This window comes from Lucilia sericata, unplaced genomic scaffold, assembly GCF_015586225.1.
Source record: "Lucilia sericata isolate MDLA Ls3-8-SP2 unplaced genomic scaffold, ASM1558622v1 Contig000881F_arrow, whole genome shotgun sequence".
NCBI classification, from domain to species: Eukaryota; Metazoa; Arthropoda; class Insecta; order Diptera; family Calliphoridae; genus Lucilia; species Lucilia sericata.
The window spans coordinates 154,277-166,754 of record NW_023994871.1 but is presented as its reverse complement, the minus strand read 5'-3'; the positions used below and the strand labels follow the sequence as shown (position 1 = coordinate 166,754).

Below are 12,478 nucleotides of genomic sequence, written 5' to 3'. Positions count from 1 at the left end.
TAAAGCTACTGCTGCTGTTGCTCCCATGAGCATCAGCTGAAGCAGAAAGTTTTTTAAAACACACATTTTTTCTTCTTTCTGGCTTTGTGGTGGCAATCATAAAAAAAATTGTACAACTCAAAGTACGATTATTTGAAAAAGAAATGAAAAAAAAAAGCGAAAAACATTTGCACCAAAAATATCAAAAAATCCAAAAAAAAAAAATATTGTAGAAGAAATTGGTGTTGGTGTATGAAAATAACATGAACACATACAAATAAAATGTTGGGAATTCATATGCCTTTGAGAGATTGATAAGAAGAGAAGAGCAGAGGCAAAGATGAAACAAGGATGCCTTCAGTAGATTAAGTGTTGTTTTAATTGAAATCCTGAATATGGAATGTTATCTAAATATTAACAAAAAAATGTTTTCAAGGAGAGATACACATTGCAGAACATGCACTACGTTATTTGCAGCTTTTTCAAGGATTTGTTTGAAAGAATTTTTAAGTTTATTAAATGTCTTTAAATTTGCCTGGCAAAATCTTTCGAAATCCTGCAGAAAATGAAGAGAGAGTTCATTCTGTTTCAGAAACATTCACTCCAAATTCGATTTTGAAGTAAAAAATGTAATTATTTTCTATAAATTCGATTTTTGTTTAGTCAAAATTTTATTTTATTTTAAAAATGCGATTTTTTGGTTAAAAATCGAGTTTTGGTAAAAAATTTATTTTTTTGGTAAAAATTAGATTTTTAGTAAAAATTCAAACTGAACTAGAACTGAAATAGAACTGAACTAGAAGTGAACTAAAAGTGAACTAAAAGAGAACTAGAACTGAACTAGAACTGAACTAGAACTAAACTAGAACTGAACTAGAACTGAACTAGAACTGAACTAGAACTGAACTAGAAGTGAACTAGAACTGAACTAGAACTGAACTAGAACTGAACTAGAACTGAACTAGAACTGAACTAGAACTGAACTAGAACTGAACTAGAACTGAACTAGAACTGAACTAGAACTGAACTAGAACTGAACTAGAACTGAACTAAAACTGAACTAGAACTGAACTAGAACTGAACTAGAACTGAACTAGAACTGAACTAGAACTGAACTAGAACTGAACTAGAACTGAACTAGAACTGAACTAGAACTGAACTAGAACTGAACTAGAACTGAACTAGAACTGAACTAGAACTGAACTAGAACTGAACTAGAACTGAACTAGAACTGAACTAGAACTGAACTAGAACTGAACTAGAACTGAAGAACTGAACTAGAACTGAACTAGAACTGAACTAGAACTGAACTAGAACTGAACTAGAACTGAACTAGAACTGAACTAGAACGGAACTAGAACTGAACTAGAACTGAACTAGAACTGAACTAGAACTGAACTAGAACTGAACTAGAACTGAACTAGAACTGAACTAGAACTGAACTAGAACTGAACTAGAACTGAACTAGAACTGAACTAGAACTGAACTAGAACTGAACTAGAACTGAACTAGAACTGAACTAGAACTGAACTAGAACCTGAACTAGAACCGAACTAGAACCGAACTAGAACCGAACTAGAACCGAACTAGAACCGAACTAGAACCGAACTAGAACAGAACTAGAACAGAACTAGAACCGAACTAGAACAGAACTAGAACAGAACTAGAACAGAACTAGAACAGAACTAGAACAGAACTAGAACAGAACTAGAACAGAACTAGAACAGAACTAGAACAGAACTAGAACAGAACTAGAACAGAACTAGAACAGAACTAGAACAGAACTAGAACAGAACTAGAACAGAACTAGAACAGAACTAGAACAGAACTAGAACAGAACTAGAACAGAACTAGAACAGAACTAGAACAGAACTAGAACAGAACTAGAACAGAACTAGAACAGAACTAGAACAGAACTAGAACAGAACTAGAACAGAACTAGAACAGAACTAGAACAGAACTAGAACAGAACTAGAACAGAACTAGAACAGAACTAGAACAGAACTAGAACAGAACTAGAACAGAACTAGAACAGAACTAGAACAGAACTAGAACAGAACTAGAACAGAACTAGAACAGAACTAGAACAGAACTAGAACAGAACTAGAACAGAACTAGAACAGAACTAGAACAGAACTAGAACAGAACTAGAACAGAACTAGAACAGAACTAGAACAGAACTAGAACAGAACTAGAACAGAACTAGAACAGAACTAGAACAGATAGAACAGAACTAGAACAGAACTAGACAGAACTAGAACAGACTAGAACAGAACAGAAGACTAGAACAGAACTAGAACAGAAACAAGAACAGAACTAGAACAACTAGAACAACTAGAACAGAACTAGAACAGAACCTAGAACAGAACTAGAACAGAACTAGAACAGAAACTAGAACAGAACTAGAACAGAACTAGAACAGAACTAGAACAGAACTAGAACAGAACTAGAACAGAACTAGAACAGAACTAGAACAGAACTAGAACAGAACTAGAACAGACTAGAACAGAACTAGAAACAGAACTAGAACAGAACTAGAACAGAACTAGAACAGAACTAGAACAGAACTAGAACAGAACTAGAACAGAACTAGAACAGAACTAGAACAGAACTAGAACAGAACTAGAACAGAACTAGAACAGAACTAGAACAGAACTAGAACAGAACTAGAACAGAACTAGAACAGAACTAGAACAGAACTAGAACAGAACTAGAACAGAACTAGAACAGAACTAGAACAGAACTAGAACAGAACTAGAACAGAACTAGAACAGAACTAGAACAGAACTAGAACAGAACTAGAACAGAACTAGAACAGAACTAGAACAGAACTAGAACAGAACTAGAACAGAACAGAACTAGAACAGAACTAGAACTGAACTAGAGTTCGACCACCTCTACCAAAAAGGTAACGTAAGCGCCCAATAAGATCTCTAAAGTTTCCGAAAAATTGGATTAATTAACAATTTTTATATAGAACGCATTAAGTTTTATTTAGCTAAACATACAATGGAATGAATACCTTCTGTTTCTTCAAAATTGTTCTTCTGTATGCTTAGTTTATTTCCTTTAAAGCATTAAAATTCACTTGAAATCCCCGAAAAAAACACGAAAAAAAGAAGTGTCACTTAAACTGTCTGTGTCAAGAAACATTTCATAAATTATAATTGGATTTCTTTTATAAAAGATTATTACGAAAAATACTCGTAATAACAATGTAATATTTGCTACAAACAAAAACATACTTATAATAAATATTATGTAGAAATAAAGTACTTAATATTAAGAAAATGAAGGAAGAAAAAAAAGAAAACAACTAAAATGTTAAGAAAGTGACATAAAATAATTTAAATCTACATACATACCTTTTTTTATTTATAAACTTTATAAAACGTTTTGAAAATTGTTGTCAATAAACTACAGCTGGTGTTGTCGTGTTGCTTGCTGCTGTTGCTGCTGCTTTTTTTTTAATTTTATAATTAAACTGGAAATAGATGGGAGAGCAGAAACGGCAACATTTTAAATTACGAACAAACAAAATTTTTTATGATAATTTAAACAAAATGTGTTTTTTTTTTTTTTAAATATATTTAACACTTTACCAGTAGTATTAAATAGGTGTCTGTCTGTATGTGTGTGTGTTTAAGAGTGTTGCAATAGATTTTAAAATATAGTTCAAATGGAATGGAAAGAAAAAAATCTATTAAATACATTTAGCACCTTTTTTCCACTCAACAACAACAATAACAACAAAAAAAAAAAGAGTAAACATAATAATAACAAAATAAATAAACAATTTGTTAACAATATAATACAATAAAAATTCAAATTTTCAAATCAAAATTTGTTTAACACTTAATAAATGATGACGAGAAATGATAATGAAATGTTCCCTCCCTGGTGGTTGGTGGTGAGATTCTGATGGCTGACGAGTGTGAATTTAAGTGATAAAGATAAAAAACTTATTAAAAATAAAAAGAAAAACAGAAAATTTATGAACAAGGAGAGGGAGAGGGTCTACAAAAAAGGACAAATCACACACACGCATTAACAATAATTTTAATGACATTAATAATAAAAAAAAGGAAAAATGTATATAAACACGCAAATTTAAGTTTATTTGACGAGAAAGAGAAAGGCTAAAATGAATTTAAACAAGAAGTCTATATTCGTCTTTGCCGAATCTTATATACCCTTCACTATAGTGTGTTTAAACGAAAATTTATTTTATAAAATTTTCAATTTATTTCGTTTTTCCCGACTTTAGAAAACAAAAAAACTACAACGCCATACAAAATACGCAAAGCAATGAATCCAACACACATGCAAAAGTACGTTTTTTTTTTTCAATAAGCAAAATGTTGTTGTTGCTTTTTTGGTAAAGCATGCAAAAAATTGTCTTTTTTTATCAAAATTTTCAGAGGTTATCTCGAATTTTTGCTCACAACTCCGTTATTTATGGATGGATTTTGCTGATTTTAAGTAGTAAACTTCTTGAAAGCATGTCTGATAGAATTATAGAAGATTTGGATCCCGAAGATATTTGGGGTTTTCAGAAAATTGATTTCAACAGACCGACGGACAGACAAGCAGACGGACAGACAGACAGACAGACGGGCATGGCTTAATCGATTCCGCCATCTACCAACACATGTCCAAACATACGTTTTTTTACAATAAGCAATGTTGTTGTTGCTTTTTTGTCAAAGCATGCAAGAAATTGTCTTTTTTTATAAAAATTGATTTCAACAGACGGAAGACAGACAGATAGATGGACAGACGGACAGTCAGACAGACAGACATACAGACAGACATAGCTTAATCGACTTCACTATCTAACAACACACGTCCAAACATACATTTATTTCCAATTAGCAACGTTGTTGTTGCTTTTTTGTCAAATCATGTAAAAAATTTTCATTTTTTGATGAAATTCTCGGAGGTTGTTTCAGATTTTTGCTCACAACTCCGTTTTATATGAACGGATTTTGCTGATTTTATATAGTAAACTTCTCAAAAGCATAGCTGAAAGAATTATTGAAGATTTGGATGCCGCAGATATCTAGAGTCCTCAGAAAATTGATTTCAATCGAAAGACAGACGGACATGGCTAAACAGACTCTGCTATCTATAAGGATACAGAATATAGGTATATACTTTATAGGATCGAAAAATTATATTGTGAAAATTACAAACGGAATGACAACTTATATATGCCCTTCTCAGAAGATGAAGGGGGCTATATACAGAATTAAAACATTTGTTTCACAAGAAATATGCTAAGCATACAAGTTTTATTTTAAACAAAAACCTTAAAAAAACCCTAAACAAATATATAAAATATTATTAAATAGATTTCTTTAAACAATTTTCTTTCTAAAACTCAAATTATAAAAATTTTATTTCAGCAACCAGTTTTTAAAACATAACCCTTATTTAATCCTTTGTTTTTTTTTTCCATTGCCATAAATAAGTTTAACATAAATCTCTGCAGTAAAAACTTAATTTCTATTCTTAAATGTTTTTTTTTTCTACTGAAAATTATAAAAATTGTTATAAAAACTCTCCATAAACAGGACATAAAATATTGTGTATGTGTGTGTTTTAGATTTTGTTTCTTTGAATATAGAAACAACAATCATGTCGCTGCAAAGGATTTTGTTTTCTAATAAATTATTAAAAATCACGCACATGTTACTGCTGCCGTTTGTTTTGTTGGCTATTATATTGTAACACATGGAATTGCCAATTAAAAATGTTAATAAAATATAATTTTTATTATGATCGCAGTTATTCGTTTTGAACATATATTTAAATTATTTTGAAGTATTTAAAAGGGCAAAATTAAAATAAATATTGTTTAAATAACAAAAAATTTATTAAATTTTAGTTTAAATTAGTTTATAGGTCGAGTGATTTGAAAGTAATTTAAAATTTCTTCATTTGGCTATAAGGCACAAAATTGTTGTTGCAATATTTAATTCAAGTGATGTTCAGTTAGAACACTTTGGTTCATTATTTAAACATACATACATACGTCATCGGAATTGCAAAGTTGTTGTTATGCTACTACAATCACGCATAAATGGCAAAGTAGGAATAAGGTCCTCAACGCGCAAACAGTCAGCACTTGGAGTATAGACAAATAAAACTTGTTATATATATTGATTCCTATGGTTCCAAGGTGGAACCAAGGGCCATAACAAAACATTTCCATTGTGATATATCCTGTGCTATCAGCTTCACTTTGGCCCAGGACTTACCAGTTGAATTTGCTCCCTTTTCGATTTGTCTATTCCAGGTGTTTGCGGGTCTGCCCTCTCAACTACCCCGAGGATTCCATTCTATTACCATCTTGGCTACGTTGTCATCGTTACGTCTGAGAACATGGCCAATCCAACTCCATTTACTATTGACTATATACATACATACACCACATACATACTTGCCGTGGAGTTCCAAGATTCGCATCCATACAGCAGCACAGCAACGAAGAGTGGTATAAGAAAAAGCTTAAATGGATTTGAGATGATTTCCATATTCTTTGTAGAACACCAAATGCTTGATCTACATTTGCTCTAGATCTGCGAGGCCCCCAATTAGGCCCCAAGTTATGACTCCTCTAGTTCAGGTAGGTTGCCATAAGCATTAGAAATAAAACTCGTTAGCTATGTATAAACGATAAGCCGGTCAATGGTTAATTTTTCTACTAGTGTAGCCTGTTTCGCTGAGTGATGCATACAATTAACCTCGGAACAACATCTATATGAAAATGGACAGTCACCGGAGAAATCATCCCAAGTTTAACAATACATTTTTGGATATTTTCCGGTTTTTCTTCGTAAGAACGACATCAACCTCCTCCAATAGCAGAAACAGTAGAAAACCTGCAGCGCAAAACAAGAGTAGTTCTGGTACAATGAGATCGAGATGGAGACTTAATGCCTACTGGTCCACCTCTTTACGTATACAACACTAATTGGAGAATTTGCTTGCTTTTTTATCGACTTCTGCTGAATATTTCCAGAAACTAATAAATTGAAGGAACTACTGCAGAAGTCGTGAACTATTCAATTTTCTGGCGTGAATCATTTAAGGACAGTGATAGGCAAACTCTGCTATTATGATTCGATGCTAACCCCTTGTCGAGGGACGTGGAAAGCCAACTTTCCACATGTCATGCCACGAATTTAGATTCAAGGTACCTAACTTGATATTCTATTAGATATGACATGCCATTTTCATCTTTTGTTTCTGTGTTCATGATCGGACGAAAGAAACATCTGTGAACTAAATCTCAGGAAGTCGCCGACTAACATGTTTCGAAATTTATACTAAATTGCAATCATTGCGTCTGTTTGATTATAATTTAGAATCATAAGTCTTTTTTTTTATGACCTGTATTGTCTCATGGATGTGTTACTGACAAATTTCATCAAATTTGTTAAAAGTATCGGAAAGTAATCTTTGGGACTATAGGAATAAAAAAACCCTTATCCTTCGAGGAATATTTACAGTAATTAGCAAATCAATTAAGCAATATCGAGAAGATAACTTGAAATAAATCCAAATGCAAGGCTGCATACTACTACCAGCTAACTCATCCATATCAATTGTCCAACATAAAACTGGAATTTATCTAAATTGAACACGTTTAAGGGTTTAAGATAAGGCGATTAAGATCAATATTATCTATATATATATATATAAATGAATGTGTGTTTGTTTGTATGTTTATATGTTTGTATGTTTGAACGTTATAGACTTCTAAACGGCTGAACCGATTTTATTCAAATTTTCACAGCGTATTCCTGTATGTCTGGAATAGGTAATAGGCTACTTTTTATTTTGAAATTCCAAGTGGGCGAGGATCCACGCCTATATTAAGAAAATATTAAATCCGTATATTTTAGATAATATAACAGTTAGAGTCCTCAAATTTTGTCGGAGCAACTTTAGTGTCAATATAATTATTTAGGACAAAAAGTAGGCGGACTATCATTAGGGGGCGTGGCACCTCCCATATAAATTAAATACAAAAATACGTTTATCTTGGAAACTATTACAGTTAGAATCTTCAAATTTTACACGAAAAACTTTAACATCCATCTAAACATTTTGGGTAATAAATTGGCGGACTACCCATGAGAGGAGCGACACCTCCCATATTAATTAAAGACAAAAATTCGTTTATCTGGAAAACTAATGAAACTAAATTCTTCAAATTTCGCACGAAGAACTTAAATATTCATCTGAACATTCTGGAGGAAAAAAAGCGGACTTTCATCTGGGGGGTCTTGAAGCCCCCACATGAATCAAATAGAAAAATTCGTATATATGAGAAACTATTAGAGCTAGAAGCTTCAAATTTTACATGGAGAACTTTGAAATTCATGTGAACATTTAGAGAATAACGGGCGGACTTCCAATGGGTGGCTTGGCACAACATATATTAATTAAATACAAAATTTCATGCATCTTTGAAACTCTTATATTATTCAAATTTTTTATAGATAGATATAAATTGGCGTTAGATAGAAACTGGCGAACTTGCAATAATTTGCTTGACATCTTTCATATGTAACATATAATAAATCAGGTATTTATTTATACATATTCCTTTTAGGGTAGCAAAGCATACTGGGTATAGCTAGTACAAAATATAGGAAAACGATTTGTAGTTTCATAAAGTAAATGTAGTTGATTGCTATTGTAAGAAAGAGCGAGAATATAACAACGAAATCGTAGACAATTGATTTAAAAGAAATATTGTACTAAGAATCATTCCCATGTTCCTAAATGTTTAACTTTCGAATCTCATCTTAGTTCATTTCTATTGCTAAACAACTTTGAAAATACCAATCAAATACGCTTTGCGTTTTTATACCATACACCACTTTAGTGGGGAGGGTATATTGGATTTGTGCTGATGTTTGTAACGCACAATAATATTGGTCCTATACCCACCTTAAAGTATACCAATCGGCTTAGAATCATTTTCTGAGTCGATTTAGCTATGTCCGTCCGTCCGTCTGTCCGTCTGTCCGTCCGTCCAAGTAAACCTTGTAATCAAACTACAGGTCGCAATTTTGAAGATAATCCAATGAAATTTGGCACATGATCTTCTATTGTTCCAGGGACGAAGCCTATTGAAAATGATTAATATCGGTCCATTATTTCACCTAGCCCCCATACAACTGAACCCCCGAATAGGGCTTGTAAACCTTGTAATCAAACTACAGGTCGCAATTTTGAAGATAATTCAATGAAATTTGGTACATGATCTTTTATTGTTCCAGGGACGAAGCCTATTGAAAATGATTAATATTGGTCCATTATTTCACCTAGCCCCCATACAACTGAACCCCCGAATAGGGCTTGTAAACCTTGTAATCAAACTACAGGTCGCAATTTTGAAGATAATTCAATGAAATTTCGCAGATGATCTTCTATGGTACCGGAGACGAAGCCTACTGAAAATGGTTAATATCGATCCATTTTCTCACCTAGCCCCCATACAACTGAACCCCCGAATAGGGCTTGTAAACCTTTTAATCAAACTACAGGTCGCAATTTTGAAGATAATTCAATGAAATTTGGCAGATGATCTTCTATGGTACCGGAGACGAAGCCCACTGAAAATGGTTAACATCGGTCCATTATTTCACCTAGACCCCATACAACTGAACCCGACAAATAGGGATTTTAAATTTATAATTATGTTTAATATACTCGCATCTCGACAAAAAGGTGCAAAACCAAGTTCTGTACTAGCCTTGATGACTTTTCAATGAGGTCACTGTTAACAGAAAAATTGAAGTATTTTATCGAAAAAAACTAATTTTCATGGCTTTAAATACATTTTTAAAATAGAAATTACGTTATTTATTAAAAACAAATAAATTTAAAAATAAAACCAAAAACCGGAGAGAAAAATAAATTTGCTACAAAATTTAAATAAACTATTTAAAAAACTTAAAGAAAAACAGATATAATAAAAGAAGTCACAACTAAAGAAGATTTGGAAAATTGTGTATCCAAATTTAAATAAAATTATAAAAACAGCATGAATATCCTTCAAAGGAACTTCATTACACACTAAAGCACTATTACGCATTCCAGGGGGAGAATGATACACACACACACTCCAACACACACACAAATACAAATACAATGAAGAGACATATTCAAATTGGCACGCAATGCTTGTTTTCATTTTCATTTTTTGATTTTTATTTTAATAAAAAAAAATACACTTTTTCTTCTAGATATTGTTATGAAAAATAATGATTACGAAATACTAATACTTTGGGAAACTCATTAATCATTTACAGTGTATTTGTTAATTATACTTAATTTATCATTAATTTTTTGTTTTTTTTTTATAATAATTTAAAATTTTTATAACTTCTCTTTAACTTTTATTATTATTGTTTCAAAATAATTTTCTTTTTTTAAAAAAACATTTCAGGTTTTAGTTATTTCTAAACACCCGAATTTTTATGTTAAAGAGAAAAACACGTTTTTTTTTATATTCTTCTTTTGTCAATAAAAATTAAAAAAAAAAACTAAATTTTTTTTCTTTACCAATTTCACAATTGTAAACAGCACCACTGCTCACACTTTATTTTGAAAATTTTTATATTTAATTTGTCCGAAAAATAACTAACGTTTTTTTTAAAGAATTTTCCCGTTTTTCTTTCTCGTTACTTTTATTATTTATGTTTTACCACCACAATAAACTATTATTCTCAAATATTTTTACTTTGAAAGATAAAAAATTTAAAAGATATATTTTCACAAAATAATTTATTTTTGTTAAAAATTTTCAACGTTTTTAACGCACCACGTAGAAACAGAGACAAATATGTGTTGCAATCTCAACGACAGTAGAACGACTCAATTTTATTTTAACAACGAGGTTTTTCAGCTGCTGCTGCTGCTAACACTGCTGCTGCTGCTAAATTCTGCTACTGGCTGCACTAGTTCGTAAGTTGGCCCCCCACATGAAAAACTAAAAAAAGACAACAAACACATCACAAACATGTATGTTTTACAAAAATAACAACACACCGTCTGTATTCTAACAACAATATGATGATGGCTGGGAGAGCGAGAGTTAAGGAAAAACTGTAAAGAGATTTTTCTTTTAATTCATTCTAGTTTAAATAATTCTCCAGAGCGAAAGAGAGCATATTTTTATGACAACATGTAACTTGCTCTCTATTACATGACACAATAGAAGCAAAAAAAAAAAAAAACAACATTAAGAAAAAACGTGGAAAATTATTTAGTACTTGAGGTTATTGTGTTGTTGTAGTTCATTTTTACATAATTTTTGTTTTGTTTCATTTTTTTTTTATAGAATACCAAATATTTAAAAAACACATGGACTTATTTTGTGACAACATTTTACAGTCAGTCACTGACTGAATCTCTGTATAAGAGTAGCGAGAGAGAGTGAAAATTTGACGAGTTGTTGGTTTTTTTGACAGGAAATAGTGTAGAATTATTTTGTCATATGTAAATCGTATGGGTGGGTAAATTGTAAAGAACAACTTCTGGAATTAGTTGAAATTGTTTAAAATTATATAAAAACCAGACTAGACTATAGACTAAACAATAGAATAAACAATAGACTAGACTATAGACTAGACTATAAATCAGACTATAGACTATACAATCGTCCAGACTATAGACTAAACTGTAGCCCAGACTATAGACTAGAGTGTAGTCGAGACTATAGACTAGATTATAGTCGAGACTATAGACTAGAGTATAGTCGAGACTATAGACTAGAGTATGGTCCAGACTACAGACTAGAGTATAGTACAGACTATAGACTAAACTATCGTCAAGACTACAGACTAAACTATTATCCAGACTATAGACTAAACTATTGTCCAAACTATACACTAGAATATAGTCCAGACTATAGACTAAACTATAATCCAGACTATAAACTAAACTATAGTCCAGACTATAGACTAAACTATAATCCAGACTATACACTAAACTATAGTCCAGACTATAAACTAAACTATAGTCCAGACTATACACTAGACTAGAATACAGTACAGACTATAGACTAAACTATAGTCCAGACTATAGACTAAACTATAGTCCAGACTCTAGACTAAACTATAGTCCAGTGTCTAGTATAGTCTAGTCTATAAACCAGACTATAGACTAAACTATTGTCCAGACTATAGACTAAACTATTGTCCAGACTATAGACTAAACTATAGTCCAGACTATAGACTAAACTATAGTCCACACTATAGACTAAACTGTAGTCCAGACTATAGTCTAAACTATAGTCCAAACTCCAGACTAGACTATAGACTAAACTGTAGTCCATACTATAGACTAATCTATAGTCCAGACTATAGACTAAGCTATGGTCCAGACTATGGACTAAGCTATAGTCCAGACTATGGACTAAGCTATAGTCCAGACTATAGACTAAATTGTAGTCCAGACTCTAGACTAAACTGTA

General features: G+C 31.8%; 1 long non-coding RNA gene across 2 annotated transcripts in view; it reads right to left on the bottom strand.

Moving 5' to 3' along the window:
- The window catches only part of LOC119608808, a 33,046-nt gene extending 22,149 nt beyond the window's left edge, over window positions 1-10,897 (bottom strand). For both annotated transcript variants that reach the window (XR_005231872.1, XR_005231873.1), the window contains exons 1-2: window positions 10,567-10,897; window positions 3,345-3,463 (exon numbers count right to left, since the gene is read on the bottom strand). This is a non-coding gene — a long non-coding RNA (uncharacterized LOC119608808). The remainder of the gene's footprint in view (window positions 1-3,344; window positions 3,464-10,566) is intronic.
- Between the last annotated feature and the right edge of the window lie 1,581 nt (window positions 10,898-12,478).